The 24231-nt window shown below is 45.0% G+C and overlaps 1 protein-coding gene across 6 annotated transcripts in view; it reads right to left on the reverse strand.

Annotated features, from left to right (window-relative positions):
- RP1L1 (RP1 like 1) overlaps positions 1-12656 on the reverse strand; it is a 45356-nt gene extending 32700 nt beyond the window's left edge. For all 6 annotated transcript variants that reach the window (XM_055811299.1, XM_055811296.1, XM_055811298.1 and 3 more), the window contains exon 1: positions 12383-12656. The gene's annotated coding sequence lies outside the window, so the exon portion shown is untranslated. The remainder of the gene's footprint in view (positions 1-12382) is intronic.
- Between the last annotated feature and the right edge of the window lie 11575 nt (positions 12657-24231).

Consider the following 24231-nt stretch of genomic DNA (forward strand, 5'->3'; position numbering starts at 1 on the left):
CAACTTTACACAGAGGAAGCTGTGTGACCATGTGGTTGGACATCCATTATGTGAACCCTCAGTCAAAATCCAATATATCTGCAGCACGTGTCTCACATCAGCCTTGGCCTTCTGTCTCTCACACTAGGCTTGTTATCCCTGAGGTTTTTTTGCAGCTTTGTCTTTGTTTGGGACATAGAAGGAGAGGAATCCAGTACCACTGTAGAAAGTGCCTGAGCTGAGGCAAAAGAACTGTTAGAGAACTTCACTCAACGAATTTAGCACCAAGTCTATAAACACTATTTGAGAGATGAGAAGGCCTTTAGGAGAAGCATTCAGACTTGACTTACATACTTTAAATCACCAGGAGTCTACCCTGCCCAGCAGCAAAAATTCCAACAGTTAACCCACAAAGTGCTAAACATCTGTGCCTTTCCCCTGGCCTGAGTATGCCTAGTCTCACTATTTGTATGGCTTTTGTCAGTATGCGGGTGTGCAGGCTTCTACTGGGAAGTTTCTTTTCCCATACAAGTAATTGTAGCTTCCATTTTTACAAAGAGATTTCTTTCAGACAGAGAAAGGTCTACAAGTCACCATCAACATTGGAATGGAGCTGGCTGAAAAATCCAGGTGTGCATTCTAGGGAAAGCATGAACAAGATTATTTAATTTTATTTTTTTCCCATAAAAGGTGGGAGTTTCTGAAAAGAAAGATGAAACATCATTTTGTAAGACCTAACCGTGTTTCTTTAAAAAAAGGTCATTTCAATTTGCCCTTTTTGAGAAAGAAAAACACTTTTTTAATGTCAAAGTGATCATATTAACAAGGAATACTTATGGTCTGACAAGACCAAAGTATTGTATGGAAAATGACAGAAGTTGAGACGTTTGATTCTTAAAAAGAGAATATAAAGCATTGAATGGGAAGGTAGCGTATCCATTTGCCTGTGATTACATAAGAATTCCCTGCAAACAAAACAGGTAAATTGCATATTTTCCTTCAATTTATTTGTTACTTAAAATTACTTGAAAAGGTTTATCAAACTCTCTGTAGGACTTGAAGTTTTTCATTGTTCAGAAAAGAGGTGTCTGATGGCTGGTATTGTCACTTTATTCCATGGCTGAACGAGCTTAAAACATGGGGCTCTTCATCACCCAGGTCCTTGTCAGAGTTGGTGTCAGGTATAAATAAAACCACCTCCCGGCAGGAATAGCACGTTACTGACCACAGCCGTGGCAGCCATCTCATGAGCCACACCACTGGACCAGTAAGCTGGAAGGCATACTAGAGGTGCAAACCTCAATCTTCTGTGCTAAAAACGACTGTGATTTGAAGTTGAACAAGAGTCAGCAGCGAGCCCCCATGGCATAGACCACCACCCATGCACTGCAATGTATTAGCCAGTGTCCTAAGCAGGCCAAGAGAAGTCATAACTCCCTTCTGCTTGGCTCTTTTGAAAGCATATCTAGACACTGTGTCCAGGTTTGCTCTCCATAGCACAAGAAAGATACTGGCGTACTGGCATGAGTCCAGCAAAGGCCACCAAGATGACAGGACAAAACAGGAGCACATGATGTGCAGGAGGAGGGCAAGAGCACTAGAATTGTTGAACCTGGATAAAAGACCGGGAGGCATTCATATCATTGTGTATAACTACCTTGGACATGGTATAGGTATAGTGTATATAGGAAGCCAGACACATCCCAGAGTGCATAGTAAAGCGTTAAGATGTGGCAACGTGTAAAATGCTCTTTAGGTACTAGAAAAAATTCTTCATGATGGTGACCAAAAACCGGAACCTAAGAGGTGGAAGAATAGTTGACTCTGTAGATATTAAAAATTCAGCTGAGCAACCTGTTCTATGGGCCTGGCTGTGAGTGTCTGGTGGGACAAGAAAATCTCCAAAGTCCCTTCCAGCCCAGTTTATTCTGTGATTTAGCAGAGGTAAGGCAGCTTCTCCAAAAGGTTGTCTGCACTCTCCTTGGCTCAGGCTCATGTGGTAATTAAGATCCAGCTAAGTGCCAGTTTAATATTATCCGTCCTTTGCAGTCATCTGAACTGTTCCATCACCAGAAATGTTTTCTGTGATCTGATAGAATACTCCACCTGTAATTAGTTTAACATTATTAGCTCTTCCCTTTTGCGATTACTGAATTTGCTTCTAAGAAAATTAAATATTCATTTATAAATGTGAGGCACATCTTAGTAGATAATGGGGTCTGTTGTTGTTTGCAGGGGGGCTTTAGTGGGGTTTTGTTTGGGGTTTGGGTGTTTTTCCCTGAAAGAATGTACAGGTTTTTGTTTATTTGGGTCCATACCAGTTTGAAACAAGTCAATCTTCAAAGCACAGCAGTCCAAGTTGTATTTTCAGCTACAGCCTCCAATGCAAAGGATTACATTGCACTTAACCTAGGTAATCAAGAAGCCCAGCTTTCTGGAAGATAAGAATTAATCTCAGGGATCAGATTCACCTACACCAAATCTCCCTCCTATTCTAGGTGCGTCATATAAGTAGTTTTTCAGCAATCAACCATGGGTGCAAAGAAAGAAAACCCTCTGAAACTGGTAAAAAATAGGGGTTATTTTTAATGTTCCTTACTTTTAAAAGCATTTATTCTGTAGACAATGTCTCTACAGTTGATACACCAGTCTTCACAGACTTAAATTATCAACTTGAGTCCCTTCACCATGAGATAAAAAACAGTTGAAAAATGTTACTACTTTGCCAAGTCACCCCCACCATGCAAATAACAGGTGCGTTTATGATCTGAAGACCGAAGTTCATGGTATCAGTAGCAGTTCAGAGAACAGAGACTGAACCATAAAAATCTGGTTAGAGGATTGGGACTTCAGAGTGGACAGACCTTACTGAGGCTGGGTCCTCAGCTCTATACTAAGACTTTGTTCAAACTCCTGAGTTATGAGGTTTGCTTTCTGCTCAGGAGGAAACATAAGGATAGTTGTATATGAGATATATATATATATATATATATAACATAATACATATATATATATAATAAAACAAGATGATGGACGGCACATGGAGTAACCGTTAGGTTCTCTAGGTGAGAAAGAGACAGGGACACGGTGGTGCCTGTTCGTTATTCCTTCCCCCACATATCCTGTTGCCTCCCACCAATCAGTTCTCAGAGTGCCTCAATACAATCCTACCATGACAGCTCCCCTGGGATGCTGATAATCACAGTCCACTGTGAAACTGAAGCATTCTTCCACTGAAGGGGGCAGAGAAGTCCTAACTCAGAGGACTGGTTTTCTTTTGCTGAGGAAATGTGGGACTTGTCTTTCCCAAAACAAAACCAAGGGCTTAAGTAAACCAGAGGCAGAGGCCAGTTCTGCCACATAATGTTCAACACCCAGCTGTGGTCTATTAAAGTGACCACTCTGTGACACAGCCCCTATTACATGGGTGTCTGCAACAGGCTCCGACAGCAACAGTCGCATCTGGGTGTTTCAAGCTGCACACAGTTCAGCTCCAGCAACAGTTCAGAAATATCCCTAGAAGCTGGGGACGATGCTTTTGTCATTGCAGGGGGTGTTTCGAGTGCCACATCCAGGCTGTTTTGAAGACCCAGGGCTTTAGGTAACCTGCACTGCTCTTTACTCACATTTCTGGCAATATTGGGGAAAATAACTTTGAGTTTCTTTTTGAGGTGAGCTTGAATTTCATGTCTAAGATGATCTGCATGTTTGTGCCAGGAAACTGATAAAAAGATGTGCTATTTAACACATCAGACAGAGGAGACAGCGTGACAAGACTGGAGCAGCTTGCCAAATTCAAACCTAGAATTGACACAATCAATTACATGAAAGGAACAAGTTCACAAGAACATGCATGTATCACAAGGGTTAAGCATGGTTTGAGCAGGTTGTTAGCAGTTCTTTTGCCTTCTCATGAAGACTGTCTGGTATGCATGTCCCTTGATTATGCGATCACAGCAACACAAGGTGGCTCCTTCCAGGGCTTTTTCCATCTCCAAGGAGGATACAAAAGCTCAGGCATGGAAGTTTTTACAGACAACCGTTTGAGATTTCCTAGGCTGGTTAACAGACACACACCCACTCCCCTTTACAATCCATTTTGCTTCCTCATCTTCCTATCTGTAAAGCAGAATGAAGAAAGAAGCTGAGCAAAGCTGATTACATGAGTACCCAGGAAAGGAAACCAGGTGACTAGAGTGAGCAGCTGAAGAACAAGGAATATGCACGAACCCCAGGACCTGAGGCAATGCATGCCTCAGGAGTGACACTTAGGAGCCAACTACTGAGGCGTGAACCAAGAAAGTCACCACGGGTTTGAAGAGGTTTCAATCTGCAACTGAATCTGGACCTGGCAGCTAAAGGCAATATGTCAGCAGAAGAAACTCAGTATAGATTCCAGCAACTGCAGGTGCTGGAAGCTTTTTTTCCCAGTTTCCATGCAAACCCACTCCAACCCTTCTTCCTCAGGACAGTGCCCAACTCTGCAGAGGTACAGGCACCTTATTGCACATCCATCCCCAGAGTTCGGTGTGGGGCTACCCACAGGTGCAACAGAACAACCACTTGCACCCTAGTGCTTTCACCCACCTTAAGGCACAAGTTAATTTCCTCTACACCACTGTCATATCCTAATTTTACATTTTTAACAAACCTTTCACTTGAGATTATGAAAGCTTTGATATGTGACATTTGCTTTTCCCCCACTATGGTGGTTCTCATTTTTCTGAACCATTTCTAACATTTCTAGGCCCCTTTATACCATTTCTCTTTCCTTTCTGATGCCCTTAAGTTCCTTCCAAATTATTATCAATTTTTATTTTCTACACTCCTAAAAATTTATTTCAAAAGATGTTAAATCAAATCAAATCCCTCCACACTTCAACATGTACATGTTTTCTCACTTTTTTAACATGTTTATTATTATAATATTAAAATTATAATAATATAAATGTTCATATTGACATAAATAATATTGTTATAAAGGTAATTATTGTACTCTGTGGACAGCTTTTTTTCATCCAACAATGATGTTGGATGAATGACTTCTAAACCCCTTTGAAACAATTTTCCAAGCCAAATTCAGCATTGTATGGTATTTGGAATCCCTGGCAGGGCTCAAGGCCAGGCTGGACGGGGCTGGGAGCAGCCTGGGCTGGTGGAAGGGGTCCCTGCCTGTGGCAGGGGGTTAGAACTAGATGGTCTTTAAGTCCCCTTCCAACCCAAACCATTCTGTAAGTCTGATTATGATACTATGATGGACAGTGGAAGCAGTCAAGTTTCTCTGGCATCATGTATTTATTTGGCCTTTTGTCTACAACTCTTGTGCCACACAGTTGTGTACTTATTTCTACCTTAACATTTGTTACATTATATTAGAAGACACAATGTCTCACCTGGAGTCACTCTCTTCTTTTGGATTTGAGTAGACAGGGGAAAAAAATAATCAGGGGTATTGTCCCAGCCCTTTCTCCTTTATTCAACCCAGTTAGCATCAGCTGCCTTTGGGAAGTGATACAGTTCATTTCCCAATTCATTCCCTAATGTCCAACATGCCAACATGATCAGCAAAGCTGATCTGTGTTCTTTCTGATTTTTTCAAGGATTATTCTACTTGTTCTTTATCAATTACTTTCTGTTTATAGTGACTTCCTTCCTCACTTTAAATCCTGTCCAAACAACTCTCTAATAGTTTTCTTCTTTAGGAGAATTTTTTTTTTAAAAGGTGTTCAATAACTCAGCCAGTTTTGAATCATTAGCATCCTTTTTCATTTGTTAATGGTCCTGCTTTTTCCGCTACTTCTGCTCTACCCCAAAGATTTACATCCTTCCAATTTTACTTATTCTTGATTTTAATTCATGTCAGCAGAACTTTGACCTCTCATTAAGGGTAGCATTGCTAATACTGGTACCCTGGCCAAAGTCTAAATTTGGTGATCTCTGCGATTTTTGCTTGCCTACACTTTTAACACAATGAACTGTTCTTTCTTTTCTCCGCATATTGAATCTCAGTGCCAGATTCTCAGATCAGATGAGCCAGCAGGACTCACTGGAACTCACACGATCCCTTGGGATTAGCACTTGCTGAACATCTGCTCCTTTTGGGCAGTGTGCAGGAGCAGAAGGGACAATGCTTTCTCTCTGCCACCAGCTGTGTGACAATGGTGGGTATTTCCCACAGGCACGCTCCTTCCCAGACGTGTTGCGGCCATTCTGGAAGAACAAAGTGTTGCAATGGGGTAGTATGGTCAGGTGGCTCCACAACTGCTCAACCCCAAACAGGGCTGGAGAGATCATGTGCAACCAGGGAGCGGGAGCAAGGATCAGCCAGTGCCTGGGCACCGTGGGACGAATATATCTGAGCCAGGCAGGATAACTCAGGCTAGATATGGTTGTCTAATGTCTTTACTTGAGACAGTCACTCCAGCCTGCCTACAGAGTCACCAGAAAGATATGCTGTCTTTTAGGCCGTAATCATCTCATCCTGAACTGGATGTCTCAGATGAATTCTGTCTTAAAGCTGCTGTTGCTCTCCACTGTCTGGAAAAGAAACAGTGACAATAAGGTTGTTTCATCAGATGTGTATCATTCTTTGGGTCCTGGCTCCAAATTACCAGAACTGAAAACCTGAATTGATAAAAAAGGAGGGTGAGGTGGAATGGTCTCTTTGTCTGACCCTTAAAAGAACATTTTCAAAAATAATAATAATAAAAACAAAAATTGGGTGGAAAAGAATTACCAGGAATTAGTATCTGAAATACTGAGGAGGGGAGGGAAAAAATGCCAAAACCCCCACCACAGTCCCTCCTAGGCTGACCCTTCAAATATCATTCCTTTGATATTTCTGAGAGACGATAAGGAAAAAAAAAGACTTGCTAAATTTAATTAATAAGTCTGCTTCACCTTAGCTTTCCTTTTACTCTTTCAAAACAGCTGAAAGAATGTTTGTTAAAAAAAAAAAAGTAGTAAAATAGACATTTAATATTGAAACATTCAAAACTTCATGAACAAAGGTTGGGTCCTTTAAAAGACTCTACATTTGAACTTCACATTAAAAAATAAACCAAACAAACAGCTAAACAAGCCACCTCCTGTCCCTCTTCTACTTGAGCTGCAGCTGAGATCCATCTCTCCTCCACAGCAATGGACACCATGTTTGTTAGCCTCGGTCTGCTGTGTGAGAGACTGGCCATCTTCTGCTGCCTTCCCTCCACATCTTCTCTGAATGCCCTGGTACTTCTTCCTTATTGTCATTCCTTCTCCTCTTGACATCATGCTTCCTGTGATGTCAGCTGGTGACATCATGCTCCACATTCATGGTAGCAGGTGTAACTCTCCACTGCTGGGTCTCTCCTCTCTTTCCTCTGAGCTCTTTCCCAGATGTAGGTCTGCCAACATTTTTATCGCGGTTAAAAGAATACCTCCTTATCTTTCACCACAAACACGTTCCTTCCCCAGCCCTCCTTGCTGAGAATAACCTGCACTCATGACACTCAAACTCACAATCTCCATGTCATGTTCAACACCTACATCTCCTTCACACCAAACACTCTTATCTGGATTGTTGCCAAATTCTACAGATAATTGACTGTAATCTCTCCAAAATCTCATTCCATCCTTTCCTGCTAAAACATCTGCCTTTTGCTGAGTTAGCTTATCTCGACCTGTATAAACTTCACTAGCTTTCACAATATTGTGCAAGATCTATTCAACATCCTGCCCATAAAACTCTTCACTGCTGCAATTGGGTGGTTTCCTTCAGTTTTCCCATGTTTTCACATTTGCCCTTACCACTCTCAGTGGCTCTGAAGACATTGACCTTCTCCTTTCTTGATCCTGCCTCTCCTAACGTTTTCTGGGGTTGGCCAATTCAGCTCACACCTTGCAATCCATGGAGCAAAAAGTTTTCAGATTCTGTGGTAATAGGTGGCACGTGAAAGCGTAGGGAGAAATGTAGTTCTCCTTGCTGCTGTGTGCCTCCCTTTCCATCTTCTAAAACATGTAGGAGTTAATGCAAAGCGTATATTACACCACAGTCATCACTCAGCTCTTCAGCACCACCATTTCCCAGCCTACAACTGATCTTGATCTGGATTCAGATGTGAACGCTGTCCCATTTGTCCTGCCTCTCACTCAAAGGGAGATATGATAAGAAATAGCAAGATTATTTATTAAGAGGCTTTGCATGCCTTTGAGGAAGCTTAAAGTCATAGGATATTGAAATGGGTACACAGATCCCCAGCAAAAAGGGAACAGGTCTGGAACAGTACCGCAAAATATACCTGGGATCACTTGTGCTGATTTTTTCCCATGAATTGGCCAAGTGCCATGTTTTTCTGACTTCAGTGTTCACTTTGCCTGAACTTTAATGGCAAGAGCATCTGCCAAATATGCTTATGGGCTTGCTGAGGTGTTCATGGAGGGCAAGTCAGAACTACCTCCCCACAAGACCTCATGGCCAGATCTCAGTGACATGAGATTGGCTTGTACAGTCAGGAAACAAGGATGACACCAGGTGACTAAGCCTGGTCAGCTAATGCACAAAGAATGCAAATATGAAGAAACCAAGCTACTGAGCAAAACAAACCTGAGCAGTTTGTAGGGAATAACTCCAAATAAGCTCTGATGCAGCAGTGAATGTTCCCTCAAGTAGGACAAAAAAAAAATTTCCACCAGACTGTTGTATTTTATTGAACCAACTGTATCAATTGTCAGTTACCTCTTACGTTCAGGATGTATCTCTTTCTTCTTAGATACACTTTCAGTACCAAAAGTTACTGTAAATGTGTTACTTCCTAGTAACTCTAAATGAAATATTTTAAACTTACAACTCAGCAAGTTATTTTTATTACCTGCAAGAGCTTTATTGCTTTCTGGGCTCTGAGAGGCATGGTCTGCTCTTCTGTCACTCCAGTGCAACCCAGCAGAGCATCTGGAGGTTAACTGGCATCTGTACGTATATTTCCGTAAAACAGCAAAGAAGTGATTTCTTACTCTCACAGCTTTGCTGACTGCACCAGGCTAAAACATCTGAAAACACATGCTGGTTTAAGGAGAAGAACTGGCACAACGTGGTTTTGGGACATGCATTGGGTTGGTTAAGTAAGCAGATATCATTTCTACAGATTTATTGCTCCTTTGGATTCCGGCAGTGCTCTGAGGCTCCTGTTGAGGTGGCTGATGGTAAATGCATGTGTTAGGACACCCACACCACCAGCCAGCACGGGCCCAGGCTTGCTGTCAGGAGCAGACTTGCCCACCACCACCCTGTGATCAGGCTTGCGTGCTCAAGGAGTCACCTCTGCTCTCTGGGTGCTGTACCACAAGCCACCCTCTTTTTGCTGAACAACATCCAGTTGGTCCTGCATATGCCATCACCAGACTTCCAAGCCTGGCTCCTTCCAAGAATGCTGTGGATGCTGAGACCCAGCAGAAGCCCAGCACATAGCACAGAGGGTGGGTAGAAAGCAGGCAGCTTGGGGAGCCTGCAGTTCTTAGATTCTCTCTCCCCCTCAGAGATGTGTAGACACAAACCTAAGTGATAGTCAGGGTTCCCAGAGCATCAGACAGAAGAGGCAAAGGCCAAAAGGGAAACTGAGGCACTGACATATCAAGTGACTTGCCTGGTACCATTTATTTGGCCACTGGGACAGCTCTAGGGACACAGCCTTTGTCTCCTTGGTCCCCATACAGTGATTTACACTACCTCATTAAAGCAAAGGGAAAGAGAGAAAGCCAGCTTCCGACAAAAGTGCATTGTTTCTAGGTGAGCTGCTCTGAAACAAGCACGGAAGGATTTACATTGCCATCGTGGTAGCCCACCTCTCGCACTAAGCCTTTAAGGACATGCGGGACTTATCACACAATCCAAGGCACCGGCATCAGTGGAAACACCTAAGTTAGGCAACAAACTTAACTTGCATGCCTTGCTGGAGGAGAAGGACTGAGGGTAACATTGGACAGTCACAAGCCTGCAGGATGCTGACAATTTTAAGAGGTTTTGGAGAAAAACAACGAAATGATTGAGGGGTTGGTTAGATGAAGCAAGGAGGGAAAAAAAATATTGAAAATACTAAATATACATTGCTTGGCTGACTAATGCCTGAGGGAAAATAAAAGAGCTGGCAGGCAGGAGGGAGCTGAGAGCCAAGGAAGAAGTAGGATCTCCACTGTGAAGAGCTCTCAGCCCTTGTAAATGAACAGTGAGGAATGACTACATGCTGCAAGCCAGGAGGTAAGTTAAGCTTGTGGGAAGCTGATGAGTGTAGGCACTACACAAATAAATTAAATCAAATCCTTTCTGAAACAGTGTTTTTGGCACTAGCTGCACCTGGGTCTTGATTTTCTCCTGCGTTTTTCATTCTCTAGGTGGTTGAAATGTTAAGGTGCTAATTCTCTCCACACATGCAGAGGAACCGCTTAATGTAGAGCAAGAGGGTATAATTAGATGTGATGGGATAAAACTGAGAAAAGAGCAAGTGAGGTAATTTAGATTGGAATAATCTTCAAATGAAATAGTGGAAGCGCCTTCTCCCAGGTTATTTAAAATAGACTGGGTGGGGGGAAGCAAGTTGTTTACTTTTCAAAAGGGAGAGTAGACTTCAGGGGAAAAAAAATCGCACTGTAAAAGATTAAGAAATCCATGGTTTATCATTTCAAACTGATTTTTTAATATATTTTAACCACCTAAACTGTATAGGCAGTATTTTACACTTGAATGTGCAGTTTGTCCCTGTTTTACATGAACAGGCACAGATTAATAACAACAATTGATAGCAATAAGACTCACCTATTGGCCAATGATTCATGTTTCTCCAAGGCACAATAAGAAGACAGCCATGATTACAAGGAAATAAATTAAAGAGATGAGAAAAAAAACTATTAAAGCACCAAAGGACAGCCAAGGGAGATCCAGCGAAGCTGGGTGGGGGAACAAAGAACCAACACAAGATAGAAACATTATCTTGTGCCCTCAGTTGCTGTAAGGAGCTATTTTGCAGAGTAAAAGATGTAGAAGACAAATACCAACCAATCACCGTCACAACCAATAATTCATAGCGTTTATAGACAGGCCAAGAACCTACTGTAGTTTCAGATGTTCAAGAGCAAATACAAATCTTGGTCCCAACCCTACAAGAAGGCTCACAGAGAGGCAGAAGTTCCCAGACTAGGAGTACGGCCACCAGGCAATATTCTTCCATAACAGACAGATGAAAGCAGGTGGGTTTTGAGCAAGAGGCAACCGGGTATTGCCAGGCTCCTCTCTTCAAAGACTCAATGGGCTGCTGACCCATGACCTCCTGGTAAATTTACATCATTACTTTTCTTCCCTTCCGTGTTAATTCAGCCCCTCAAGACATGTGTTCCTGACATTATGAGTTTCCTGATGTGATGTATAAAGACCACAACCGAAAGGCCATGAGCTACAGGATGAAATTCAGTTCCCCATGCTATCCAAGGGGTCAAATTTGATGATCTAAATAACACTTATGTTATTAACTGTATAAACCTATCTTCAGCCCAAGCAATGAATTAATTTCTTAATAGTAATTCACTGAAGAATTGTCAAGGGTTAATGACCCGAGGCTTGTATTAGCCAAAAAATACAAGCCCTCCCTTTTAGCTTGTACTTAGGAAGACTGAGGGGTTGCCTACAATAGAAAAAGAAGGGGGAGGAGGGGGACACAAGAAAAAGAGTCTTGTGGGCATTCAGATCTTACAGGGAAAATGAGCAGAAATTCTGATTTAGACTCTAATTGGGTTTGTGGTGAAAGTCACAGTCTCTCCCATCATGGGCCGGTGTTGGAGCAAGCCTGCGACCAGCCTGGCTCCCTGCCTGGGCAGTGCTGCTTAAACTGGCCAGGAGTCCCCTCTGTGCACAGGGGCCCATATCATCTTACGGGCTTGATCCACTCAGCCTCCCGCTGTCCCTGAATAGCAGCGGAGACTTGAGGTGGCTGCGCAGTAAATTGTATCAGGGAAACTGAATTTTCCCTGATATAGAAAGGAGACCTGTTTGCTGGGGAAATGCCTCAGTAGGGACGGACCCAGAGCCCACTGCAAAACCTCCCAGGAAAACACAAAAACAGCCTTCCGAAATCTTTCAGGGGTAACATCTGCATTGCTCAACAGCCACCAGCTATGGCTCGGTCACATCAGCAGCTTTCCCCCACAGGTATAACTCTTATTTATCACAGAGACCTATTTCTCCCACGTGAACACCACATCTCACTTTCATACTAAGAAAGATGCAAAAAAAAGGACAACAGAGCTACTGAAGAAATGCAATTGATACCAACACCAGACCCGCTGCTGCTACCTGCTCTCCATCACTCCCTTGTTGCTCCTTCTCCCTGTTTTGATTCAGAAGTGTATAGAGGGATAGAGAGAGACAAATTCAACTCACCACAAAGAAGGTAATCCAGGTACATAGCTTTGCTCATGTCAATAATCCATGCCAGGTCAGGCCTCCCTTGAGCCCTCACAGCAGAGATCAAAAGCCAGGCAGAGAAATCTCCCAGGTTTATGCTTCTCAGCCCTGCAAATGAAAGATGGAACACTTCTGCTCGCTTGCTGCCTGCACAAGGGGATGGGCCCCCACCTCCTTTCCTAAAGCTTCACATCTCTGCCCTTCTTGCAGCTTTCCCCAACACCACAGGCTCCCATGCGCAACCACTCCTCCCGATAAAAAAAACAAACAGGCTCTTCTGCATGGGGTAGCCACTTGGAATGGGATTAAGACAAGCAGAAAGGAGCTTACAGCTGAGCACCATCTGCAGTGATGATAATTAACTAATGAGGTTTAAATGCTTTTTTTTCCTCTTGGTCCTCATACAAACCTGATGACTGAGAAATTTGCATCACCATGTATACCATGGTGTCTGCTGCTTGACAAGCCTAACCCAGTGCCTCCTCTCCCTTGGTATTCAACTCACAAGCTTGAACGCAGGGTAAAAGCTGGCTCCTGGTGGCAAAGGCTTTCTTGCCTTTTCTGATCACAAAGCCCATGTTTTAAGTCTCCAGCCTGTGATATGCAGTAAATAAATCAGACTAAACAATTGCAAAGGTCCCTCCCAGCCTGAAAAAGACCTCATGAATGGCAAACCCCGCCCCCCCCCCAAACCAAAACTCAGAACCCAGGACAAAGTTTCCTATATTCCATTAGAGGATCTTAAAGGGCACCTACAAATGATCTTTAAGATCCCTTCCAACCCAAACCATTCTGTGATAAGGAACGACAAAAATCACAACCCCAAAGAGACAAGGGGAAACATCATTCACCAGTGGGAAAAGAGGCATCTTCATATCCTGGTGAGGCTAGAAACAAAACAAAACAACACAGTGAGGCCAAGTGCAGACCCCAAATGTCCTAATGCCTAGCTCGATACCTTCACCTCAGACCATGCCTTCTTGCCAAAAGACTCTCTTATTTTCTTACATGAAAACACTGCCCAGCCTGCAAAGCTGATGTCCTCTGCAGTCCCTGTTAACGATTATTCACCCAAAAACTTTCCAGCTTATGCTGAGACTGCATTCCTGCTTCCTTATCTGGGCTTCCTTTAGGTTGTACCAAGAACATGCAGCAATAATGGTGCATGGCTGAGTGTCACCCCAACCTTGTACTGGGAGACAGCATGCATGGAAACTACCTGACCACACACAGGTATCTACACTATGGACCTGGTGAGCATCCTACACTCCCTGCTCAGCATGCTCCTCAGGGCACAATTCCTCCCATTTTACAGCTGATGTCAAAAACAGGTCAGCTGATTCACCCTCAGGAGTGCCTCAGTCTCTCCAGGGAATAAATGAAGTCTGAGATGTTAGCTCAGATACTAACCTCTACCTCATAGACATCTAGAGTTGAAGAAGACGGGTGCCCACTCTCAGCCTGCCCAGTCATACGGTTCACATGAGGATAAGCAAGTGCTTAAGCATAAAACCTTCCTGCATCCTAAAGTGAAAAGAACTAGCTAACCGCAGTACTAAATATCGTCCAATTATTGCTACTGTTCCTTTGGTGGTGATCAGGAATCCTCATTGGAAATATGGCTTCTGTTACATTTTACCAATAAAAACTAGAAGGATGCCCTTCTTTTTCTCCCAAGCCTGAAGTACTCTTTTAACAGTCAGATGTCTTCTCACCTCACCTTAGATGCAGACCAGTGTCAGCCCAGCTGTGCGAGAGCCAACAAATCTCAGAGTGGTTCAATGCTCAGTTACCATTGAGCCTAAAGACATGCTGTGGTTGACTGTCAAATAAATTAGATTTGTGCCAAAATAACAAATGGTACTGTCCCCCTCAGAAGTTGCTGTATTTTTTTTTCTTCTTTTGAGGAAGAAAAAATTAGGGAATAAACCTGCAAATTTTTGAATTTCACCTGGGGGGGGACATCTCTGGGCCCTCTCCTTTAGAATGAGCTGAACCATTTTCTAGGCTCTGTTCGTCATGTCTCATCTAGGAGCAACATCATATGCGAAACACACACATCATAGGCATAAAGAATTCAATGTCTGAGCTTATACAATGAATCCCATCTTTACCCCGCATAAGCTGTAGCTGTAAATAAGTAGTCCCAGCAATTACTAAGTACCTTCAGGTGCTTTTGGTCCTTCTACATGGAGACAGGGAGAGACCTGAGCCAGCTCTGAATTACCTTTGCAAGTGACCATTGCCCTGCTGACGACAGACCGGGGGCTGTTTGCAATGTATTATTCAATGATGGAACTACAGCAGAATCTAATTCTGCATGATTCACCCAAAATAATACTCCAAAACACAAGGCCACAAGAAGAGTGATGTAAAAACATTTTCCTCTGGTGTGTTGTACTCCCACCTCCTTCCCTGCTCTCTCCCATCTGAAACTTAAATCACATCTGCAGTGATCTTCAAAGCAGAGCTGAAAGCAGGGCTCACTGCAGACATGTGTGAGGACTCCACACGTTGCAGCCTGGAACTTCAGGCAGGTGTCATGTTAAATCTCTCAAGGGATTGATGGCTGTTTGTCGTCGAAATGAGGGGAATCTCTCCAGCTTTATCCTGTGCAATGGCTTCATAAGTTAAAGCTGCACATGATCAGCTTGACCTTACGCTGCAGTTGTTGACTGGGGTTTTTTTCCAAAAGAAGATTACACACTGAGTTGCTCAGAGTGGGATTCCCAGCACTTTTCTTCTCTGAGATTGTCGTAATGATTGTTTAATACCATTAACTGCATTTTGGCAACCTTCATGACTGATGAGGAGAACCTCAGTCCATCCCACTCCTACCAGTTTGATGCCAGTGCCAGCAAGAGATGCCCAGAGCCTGGAAGGGGATGGCAGGACAGCAGGAGAGCACCTGAAGGTCAGCACAAGGGGATCGCAGCCGCTCCAGGCAGTAAGCCAGCTTCATCAGGGCCAGCCTTAAACGCCTCTGTGCAAACACACGTAGTGTGGGCAATAAACAAGAGGAGTTAGAGATGTGCACACCTGCAGGGCCACGATCTTATCGGCATCACAGAGACACGGTGGGGTGGCTCCTGTGACTGGAGTGTTGGGATGGAAGGATACAGGAAGGACAGGCAGGGGACACAAGGGCGGTGTCACCCTCTATGCCAGTGACCCCCCAGAGCGCACGGAGCTCTACCCGGGGATGGGTGAGGAGCCACCGAGAGCTTATGGGTCAGGATCAAAGGGAGGGCAGGGACAGGTGGCATTGTAGTGGGGGTCTGCTACAGGCTGCCCCACCAGGATGACCGGGCGGACGAGGCCCTCTATACACAGATAGGAGCAGCCCCACGTTCACAAGCCCTGGCCCTCATGGAGGACTTCAGCCATCCCAGATCTGTTGGAGGGACAACACAGCAGGTCATAAGCAATCCAGGAGGTTCCTGGAATGCCCTGATGATAACTTCCTTCTCCAAGTGACAGAGGAGACGAGGAGAGGTGCCACGCTGGAGGCATTCCCTGTGAGGGCGGCGAGGCGGTGGCCCAGGCTGCCCAGAGCAGCTGTGGGTGCCCCATCCCTGGCAGTGCTCAAGGCCAGGCTGGACGGGGCTGGGGGCAGCCTGGGCTGGGGGGAGGGGTCCCTGCCTGTGGTGGGAGGTGGGACTGGGTGGTCTTTAAGGTCCCTTCCAACCAAACCATTCTGTGATTCTATATTACCTGTTAATCTCAATGTGACTTCAAGACACTAATGAAAATGGACTCACCTGCAGAGGTGGCTGAGGATTTTTTTATTAAGTGTTAAGGGAAATTGCAAGGAGGAAAAGGCATTTTGGAGAACGTGTTAGGTTTGAGAAAACTCCTGCTAGGAGCGTTTCTCAAGTTCAGGGCTGAACCCTAGTGAAATCTACAGGGGAGAGAAAACACCTAGGGTGGATAGCTATTAACCCAGATTCAATCCTTTTTAATAAATTAAGAATCACTCTGTAGATCCCAGCTCCACACCACAGTGACTGTCCTGACCCTGTTTCTTCTTAAAATAAAGCGTCCTATAAGGTCTTGAGCCCAAGAAAAAGCCACGGTGCTCATCTGCATTGAGTGTGAGAGAAAGGCAGATGCAATAGTATGTTGAACGTGACACAGCAGCAGATCATGCAGCAAACTCGGGGGTCTCCTTTTCTAATCCCCCTCTTCCATTAATAAACGCTCTTGCTCCACAACGTAGGACAGACAGGATAAATCTGCTGACTGAGAGACAGGGAGAATCTAAGCTCTCTGATGCCCGTAAAACTCTCCTTATGTTTGGGTATTAGCGCCTATTTCTAATTCATGATTTAAAGGTCTTATGCTTAACAACTGAAATTGCCGAGAGTGTTCGGTCTCCCTCAGAGAAGTTGAGTACAGGATGATTGGGGTTACTTTGGGCAAATCACTTAACAAAGGAATATAAGGCAGCACCTTGTTTCCAGCAGGTGCTTAACTTCCTCCTAGGTTGTCCTCTGCTGAATAGGGCTTAATTTTCTCGATTTAGCTTCTATTTACACATAGTGAAAGGATCTCAGTCCTGGCCTCCCAGAGGTATTCATCAAGAGGTAATTGTGTTGCTCAGCCTGCACAGCAGAAGAGGCTGAGCGTAGACCGCCCTGTTTGTCTCAGTTATCTGTTACCGCTCTTTACCAAAATAATTCCCCCACCTAACAACGCTCACTGCAGTCCCCATGTGCATGGTGATATGTCAGTATTATATAATTTTATGCAAACTGTACTTAAGGACTGGTTTGCTCATATGATCCCAGCTATGGATGACCAACATCTAGGAAGACTATGAAGTCTAGGTATTATCAAGACTACGTGAGGACCTCTGTAGAGTCTAGAAACTTAGGAAATATAGCTGCAGGTACACCTTTGCCCTAACTACAGCAGATCCCTCTTTCCCACTGAGACTGGATTTATTTCTTTTCCAAATCTCCCCTCCTTCTTAATCAAAACCACACTCGACTTCAGCATTGCAGGGTTACTTCAAAAAGCTTTTGGTTCACTCCTATGTTTTATAAAAATAGAATCACCTGAAAACCAAACCAGGAAACACAGATCTGTTCTGAGATGTAGCTGTATAAATGCATTAAACTACTGGGGACAGCACAAGTGAAAATGAAGTTACTCGGTTGCCCTCTGCTCACTTCCATAAAATGGCTCTGGATTTGCACTGCTTGGGGTGACGGAGGAATTTAGCCTTTAACTAATAAATCCATGAAGGGATTGTCCTATTATTAATTCAGGACAGGGACAGAAATAATTACATTGTTAAAAGGGCACAGGTAAAGCACATTGGAGAAGTTTATTATAAAGGTTTTGCTACCCCAAAGGTGGGAAACACCTTTCTGAACTCAGCAAGCTGACTTTTCTGAGCCAAGCCACAGGCAATAGCTGTGCTGTCTTCTGCTGCCCAACAACACCAAAAAGACTAGCCCCATCAAGGTGGATAGCGGAGAGGCCAAAACCACAGGTCTCAAAATGATGATCACCTTGGAGACATTTGACTGGCAGGACAGTGAGATTACCTTGCTTTTGTCTGTTACAGAGATAAGAGATGGCTGTGGGATGCTCGAGCATCTCCCCAGACCTCACCTTATGCCTGAGCCCCTCTCTAAGACCAACCCCGGGGCTCCCAGTGGAGCTGTGACCACAGTGGGAGGTCTGAGCAGGACCTTCCATCAACAGTGGCTCTTCTGAGTGAACCAAAAGGGGAGCTGGAGCTTTCCCAGGCTTTGATGCACTTATCTTGGCTGGAGCGCAGCCTCTGACATATCTTCAGAGGTTCATCTCTCAGCACTGTGACACAACCAGGCAGAGCCTACCAGCAGATGCACGGGGTGATATCGCTGCCTCAGCCCAACACCCCTGCCCTCACCATGCTCTCTATGTGGTGGGTTCTGAGATTAGGATCTCAGGTAGCTGTTGGAGGCAGCTGATCTTTGCTGGACTGAAGTGAAGGTCTTTGGTCTCGCGGCAGTTACACCTGGGTCATGGCAAGGGTTCCCAGGACTGGTTTTTTCACCCTCCAAGGTGCTGCCTATTGCAACAAACCCTGCAATGCAGAGAGCGGTGGGTGTGATGCAGAACACAAGGGCAAGAGACGATACACCTTTCCTACTAATCCCCTTGTACCCAAAATCTGCATAAGAGGGAACTGCCTTATATTCTAAGTCATTAATGTATTAGCACTAAGAGCATTAGAGGCTTGATTAGTACCGTAACCTCCACACCCCCACCCACCACGTGACAGTGCTTTAAAGGGCTCCATCCTTGCCTGGTTCTTGTGCCTTCCAGCAACGATTCATCATCTTCTGCAGCTATACTAAGATACACCTATGTGCCAGCAACAGGCTTGATGTCTGCTCTTCTTAGATGATGTCAGCTCCTTGCAGGAATCAGCTGCTTTGCAAGCAGTTGTGACTGATTCCTATAGCCATACCATGACATTTCCACTTTGAGATCCTGTCTTCAGTCCAAAGGTAGTTTCTGCAAAGCAGAGCTTTTAATGGCTATGGTTTTTCTACAGTTTCAGCTGCATTGGCCTGAATTAATTCAGCCAAGCTGTAGGCATTTACAGAGCAAACTGAGAACTTCCTTAAGGATGATCTTTTCTGGAAAGAATTCAGGCCACACAGAGGAGGTGGAGGTGGGGGGACATCGTATGTGGAAAGCTCCTGTATTCTGAGGAATGATGCATCCCTCTCTAAATCTGAACCAGAAGATTTGGCCACAGACATAGCACACAGGGAAATTGCTCCTACTCATCCCAGGAACTGCTTGCTACTTTGAAATTCAAAAAGTGATGATGGAAATGATAGTTCTGAGTAAGACACCAAAATATGTGGTGATTTCCTGGCTGTGGTGCAGACTCTGAATGCTCCAGCACATGTTCTGCAACCGGGACACAAACTCTTACTTCAGCTCACCTGATCAGCAGCTGTGGTGAAACAGAGGATATAGGACTTGAATGCAGCAGGCAGCCTTTAGGTAAGTGCACCTTCTTGTGCTGGAGAATGTCCCGTGTTCTCTGGGATGCACACACAAATGACCCCAGGAGCAGCTATTCTGATCAACACCAGGACTGGGAAGGGAGAGGCACAGAAGTGTGGATAATCTCAGAGTTCAGACAAAACCACAACTGATTCTTTGGGTTAGGGAGGTGGTGATGATAACTGTGATTTGCTTGCTCCAGCATTTTCATGCATCATGTTTTGGAGATGCAATACTCATACAGAACAGGGAGATGACATCTCTGCTGGGAAACTGAATGGTGCTTGTAGTAGTTTTCTGGGTCAGAGCTGGCAATGTCCACAGTTTTCCACTTCCTTCAAATGTCCACTTCCTTCAAAACAAAGTGATTGCTTCCTGACTACCTGGGACTGGGGATGGTCCTTAGTACCTGCTATCCCCCAGACTGGGCCTGGGACTTACTTGGCCCCAACCGAAGCTAGACCTGGGACTGTGCTAATTGTATAACAGTGTATATAGACCAGTTACCCATAGCCCGTGCCCTACAGCTGGTTAATTTGTGGTTCTTAGCATTCAGAGAGAAGAAAAAGCTGAAGCCTAAGAGGAAAGCAAGGAACATAAAGACGAGGCTTGAGAGGGCTGAACCTTGAGGAAGAAGAAAGCTGAGTGCAGTCGGGCTCTCAAGTGTCAGAGGGTGCATGACTCAGTGCAGAAATGCCTCCCCAAGGAAATGCTACTGCTTGCAAACTGAAGGCTCCTGGCCTACCCACCCCCTAAACTTGACCCTCTGGGAAAAACTTTTAGAGGATGAGTTTTAAGGACAATTCTGGGACTCAGGAGATTCAACACATCTAGGGAAATTGGCCTGGATTTCTCCTGGCTGTGCTGAAAAGGGAAATGCCTTAAAACTCCCCAACACAAGAACATCACAGGATGCACCGTGTGTCCTTCTGGGATTCAAAATCCACCCTGCCAGCTACTTCACTGAACCTCTGCTCTTCCCAGGCACTGAACCTCTGCTCTTCCCAGGCCTTCTCTCTTGTTTTTTTTCCCTCTCCCATTTTGCTTTCATCTTCAGGGTTGAGTGTAGTTAATTTTCTTTTCCCCTGGAAGTAGCCAATAATGGGAGTCAACAGTTTCCTAATAGGGCACCAGAAGTTGATTCTGTCTTCCCAAAGCCTCTTGCAGAGCCCAAAGACCCTTCACCACCACAAAAGGAGCCACTTCAGAGGGATGGGATGCCAACTTCTGTGGGAGCTCCAAGGATGGGAGCCCTGCAACCACATTTGACATCTGAAGCGCAGTGCCCACCTGGATGTCCTCTACAACAGCAGTGAGGAAGATGGAAGATTTCCTCAAAGAGATGAAAGGAAATGGAGGACTAACCTTGTGAGGTCCAGGATGAGCTGTTTGCCCACTGTGTCTCACCAGGTGGAGGGAAGGGGTGAGAGGAGACCAGCATCCCAAGGCCAGCAGAAGAAATAACCCAAAATTGTGCACTTCTGATACATAGTTTTAATCTGAGCATTCAGCGATTTGTAACACCTACAGCGTATGGCTAGTGGGCCAGATCCAGGCTGTGGGATGGCCTCAGCTCAAGCCGCTTTCAGATAAGGCAACAGCAGGTGTCTTTAGACCAGCACATGAAACCCAGCCTCCCAGTCTATGCACTGCCCAGCACCAACAGCCTCCTCTAGCCCATCATGAGCCCCACACCTGGGCTCCTTGTAACAGCACCATCTGACCTTTGCAGTCTGGTCATCCCCAGGTTCACCCCACATAAACTTCAGACCTTCCCAAGATCTCTAAGTAAGGTGTTCCACAACCTTTGGGTCTTCCCTGCAAATGGAAAGGAAAAGATGCCTCCAGAGAGGGTTTACGTAAAGAGTGTGGGATGGTTATCTCAAAATCCAGGCTGTAGCAGGCAGATGTTGCTTCAGAGAGGGAGTACAATTTGCACTGTGTGTAAATCTAGGCAGAAAATCCCATGGTGGCCTGAGAGCTGCCCCAGGATAGGAAAAGCCCCGGAGGGAAGGGTTTGTTAGAGCTGTAGTTGCTGGGGACACCAGGAAGTCATGCTCCGCTATGCTCTGGGCAAAATGTCTGGGAGCACAGCCCGGCAGAACAAGTCTGATAGGGTTGCTGGCATATTCACACTGGCGTGATTGGTATGAAATCATGCCCTCACCCTACCTCCCAGTGAGCTGCTGAAGAGCTTCCCTGTTTTGTAATAGAGATGGCAACATTCATCCATCCCCTGCCAAGTGGGGATCTGAGTGCAGCGGGTAAACATCCCTGTGCTCCCCTGAGGCCAGCGGGCATGAGGGGATCCTGCCCGCTGCTCCTGCTGACGTGGGGCAGAAGGGTGCTCACCCCGATGCACGCCTGTGGGCTCACTGCAGCAAGTGGCTTTACTCAACACACATGTACTCACAGTAGGGAGGTGGGGGAGAATTTGCTCCTTTGTAAGGCTGGCGCAAGGGACTACTGTTTATCTTAGGCAATGCAGCTTTGAGCTTGGGTTTTGTCCAGACACTTTCCTTGTGCTGTCTTTTCCCCAACCGTTTGAAAGTATACTTATACCACATGGGAATCGAGAAGTTAAATAAAACCCCTGAGATTTCAGTCCTTTGCATGGCAGCAAAAAATACTGCTACTGATTTTACTTGTATCTTATATTGCTTCGGGCTTACATACGTTCTTGGGCATCAGGTCTGGATACAGATTCTCCATCACAGTAGTATTAATCTAGAATAACCAGATTAAAATTGAAGGAGCTACTAAGGTTTTACACCCTTGAAATGCATCCAGAGTTCAGCCCCTCACTTGACGCTGAGTAAAATATTCATGTTGGCTATGACAGTCTGTCCAGGAAGGAGAAATTTGCTCTACTGGATGAAATCTTGCAGAAACCTGGCTACACCTCTGCTGCGAACCCCAGTGCAGATGGGTTCCTCCCAGTGATGCTTTTCTTCTTCCAAAACCACTGTCTTGATTTGTTAAGCCTCTACCCCTGCTGCTGTAGACATGTCACCATTTTGCCCAGCCCCGACTCTTCACTGAAGTGGCCCCAACTCTTTAATGAGAGATGTGAAGAACCTTAATGGAGCATTTTATACTCACTTCCAGTAGTGGAGTCTCCCGAGGATCACCAGGAATGCACTGATAAATACAAGGAGTGAATTAGCCCTGAACTGTGTCTGAGCATGCATACGGATAACCAGACCACTTACTTGAGTCACTTGGAATTTTGGCTACTACTAAAAGTAATGCCAAGTCCCTGGCCACTTACACACTCTCAGAAGCAGTTCCCAGGCATGGACTGGGAGCTAGCACAGGACACCCTGTTTTGAAGGCTGAATTGGACAGCAGGAACATGGCCAAACCGTATCAGGTGAACCAAGACCCAGAGAAAGGACAAGGCACTGCTATTGCAATCAACTTCTTAATGTTGCTTCTGCTGGTTGTGGCTTTGTTGGCTATGAATATATTAGTAGCTTGAGGGTTTTACCCTGCAAGACCCTCAGCTTGCATTGTCTTAGTGGTTTCAAAGCGGGAAAAACCACTTTGAAGTATCTGCATTGTTATGGCCATTTACAAACATCATCAGGCAGTTTGTTTCTTTCTTGCCTCCACTTGCTGCCAAGAAAGAAATTAGAATTAATACTTCCCTTGTTTGCATAGGAGACAACAGAGTCACTTCACGCCGCTGGGTGTGCCCGCTGCATACCCGGCACAGCCTTGGGGCAGTGATGGGCAGTCACCTTTGGCTGTGGAGCTCAGTGTGAACTTCCTTAAAGCTTCCCTTACATCCAGCAGTGTGCAGAGCACCTGCAGCTGGGGGCTTGTCCCAGGCTCTTCACAGAATCACAGAGTGATGCAGTTTGGAAGGGACCTCAGGAGGTCTCTGGTCCAGCCCTCCCATTCAAAGCAGGGTAAGTCTGAAGTTAGATCTAACTTCAAAGTTATAACATATTGCTCAGGGTCATACTCTGCACTGTTTTGAGTATCTCCAAGGATGGAGATGCCACAACATCTCCGGGTACCTCCTCCAATTTTTTATTGTCTTCATGGTGGATTTCCCCCACCTTTTAATGTCTAACCAGGATTTCCATTTTTGCAATCAAAATCCGTTGCCTCTTTTCCTTTCACTGTGGGCATCCAAGGAGAACCTGACTCTACTTTCTCTATATCCTCCCATTAGCTCCCAGTTGAAGACAGCAATAAAATCCCCCTTAGACATCTCTGTTTATGGCTGAACAAACCCAGTTCCCTCAGCCTCTGCTTGTACATCCTGCCTTTTAGCCCCCTAACCATGCTGGTGACCTTCTCCTTGACTCTAGTTTGTCAAACCTCTCCTTGTGGAAAAGCCCAAAAGTGAGAAGCACAAAACCAGATATAGTATTCTGGAAGTGTCTTACAAGTACCAAATACTTCCATACAAAGAAGAAAAGATCTTCTACTACTATTATGCTGTTCTATTACACTGTGTTACACTCCAGAAGGTGTAATAAGGGTTATTCTCCTCTTGGGCTGTTTTTACTTGAATTGGTGCATGTAAGACAGGAATCTGATCTAAGTGACCAGGGATCTAGATCCCTTTCTCCTTTATGCTTCCACTGAGAATGAGAAGAATAGGGCAAGTGAGAAGAGAAACCAGCAGCAAGGCCATATCAACACAGTTCAGCAGGAGATGTCCACAGAACAGTTGGTTGAAAAACCACTTATCTGACTATCTATCTCACACACTGGATGGAAAGAGAAGAGGAAATAGTACCATGGCGCCATGTTATTTTGCATGATGTGCTGGTTGGCTTCCCATCTCA

Source organism: Falco peregrinus, chromosome 7 (assembly GCF_023634155.1).
Source record: "Falco peregrinus isolate bFalPer1 chromosome 7, bFalPer1.pri, whole genome shotgun sequence".
Taxonomy (NCBI): domain Eukaryota; kingdom Metazoa; phylum Chordata; class Aves; order Falconiformes; family Falconidae; genus Falco; species Falco peregrinus.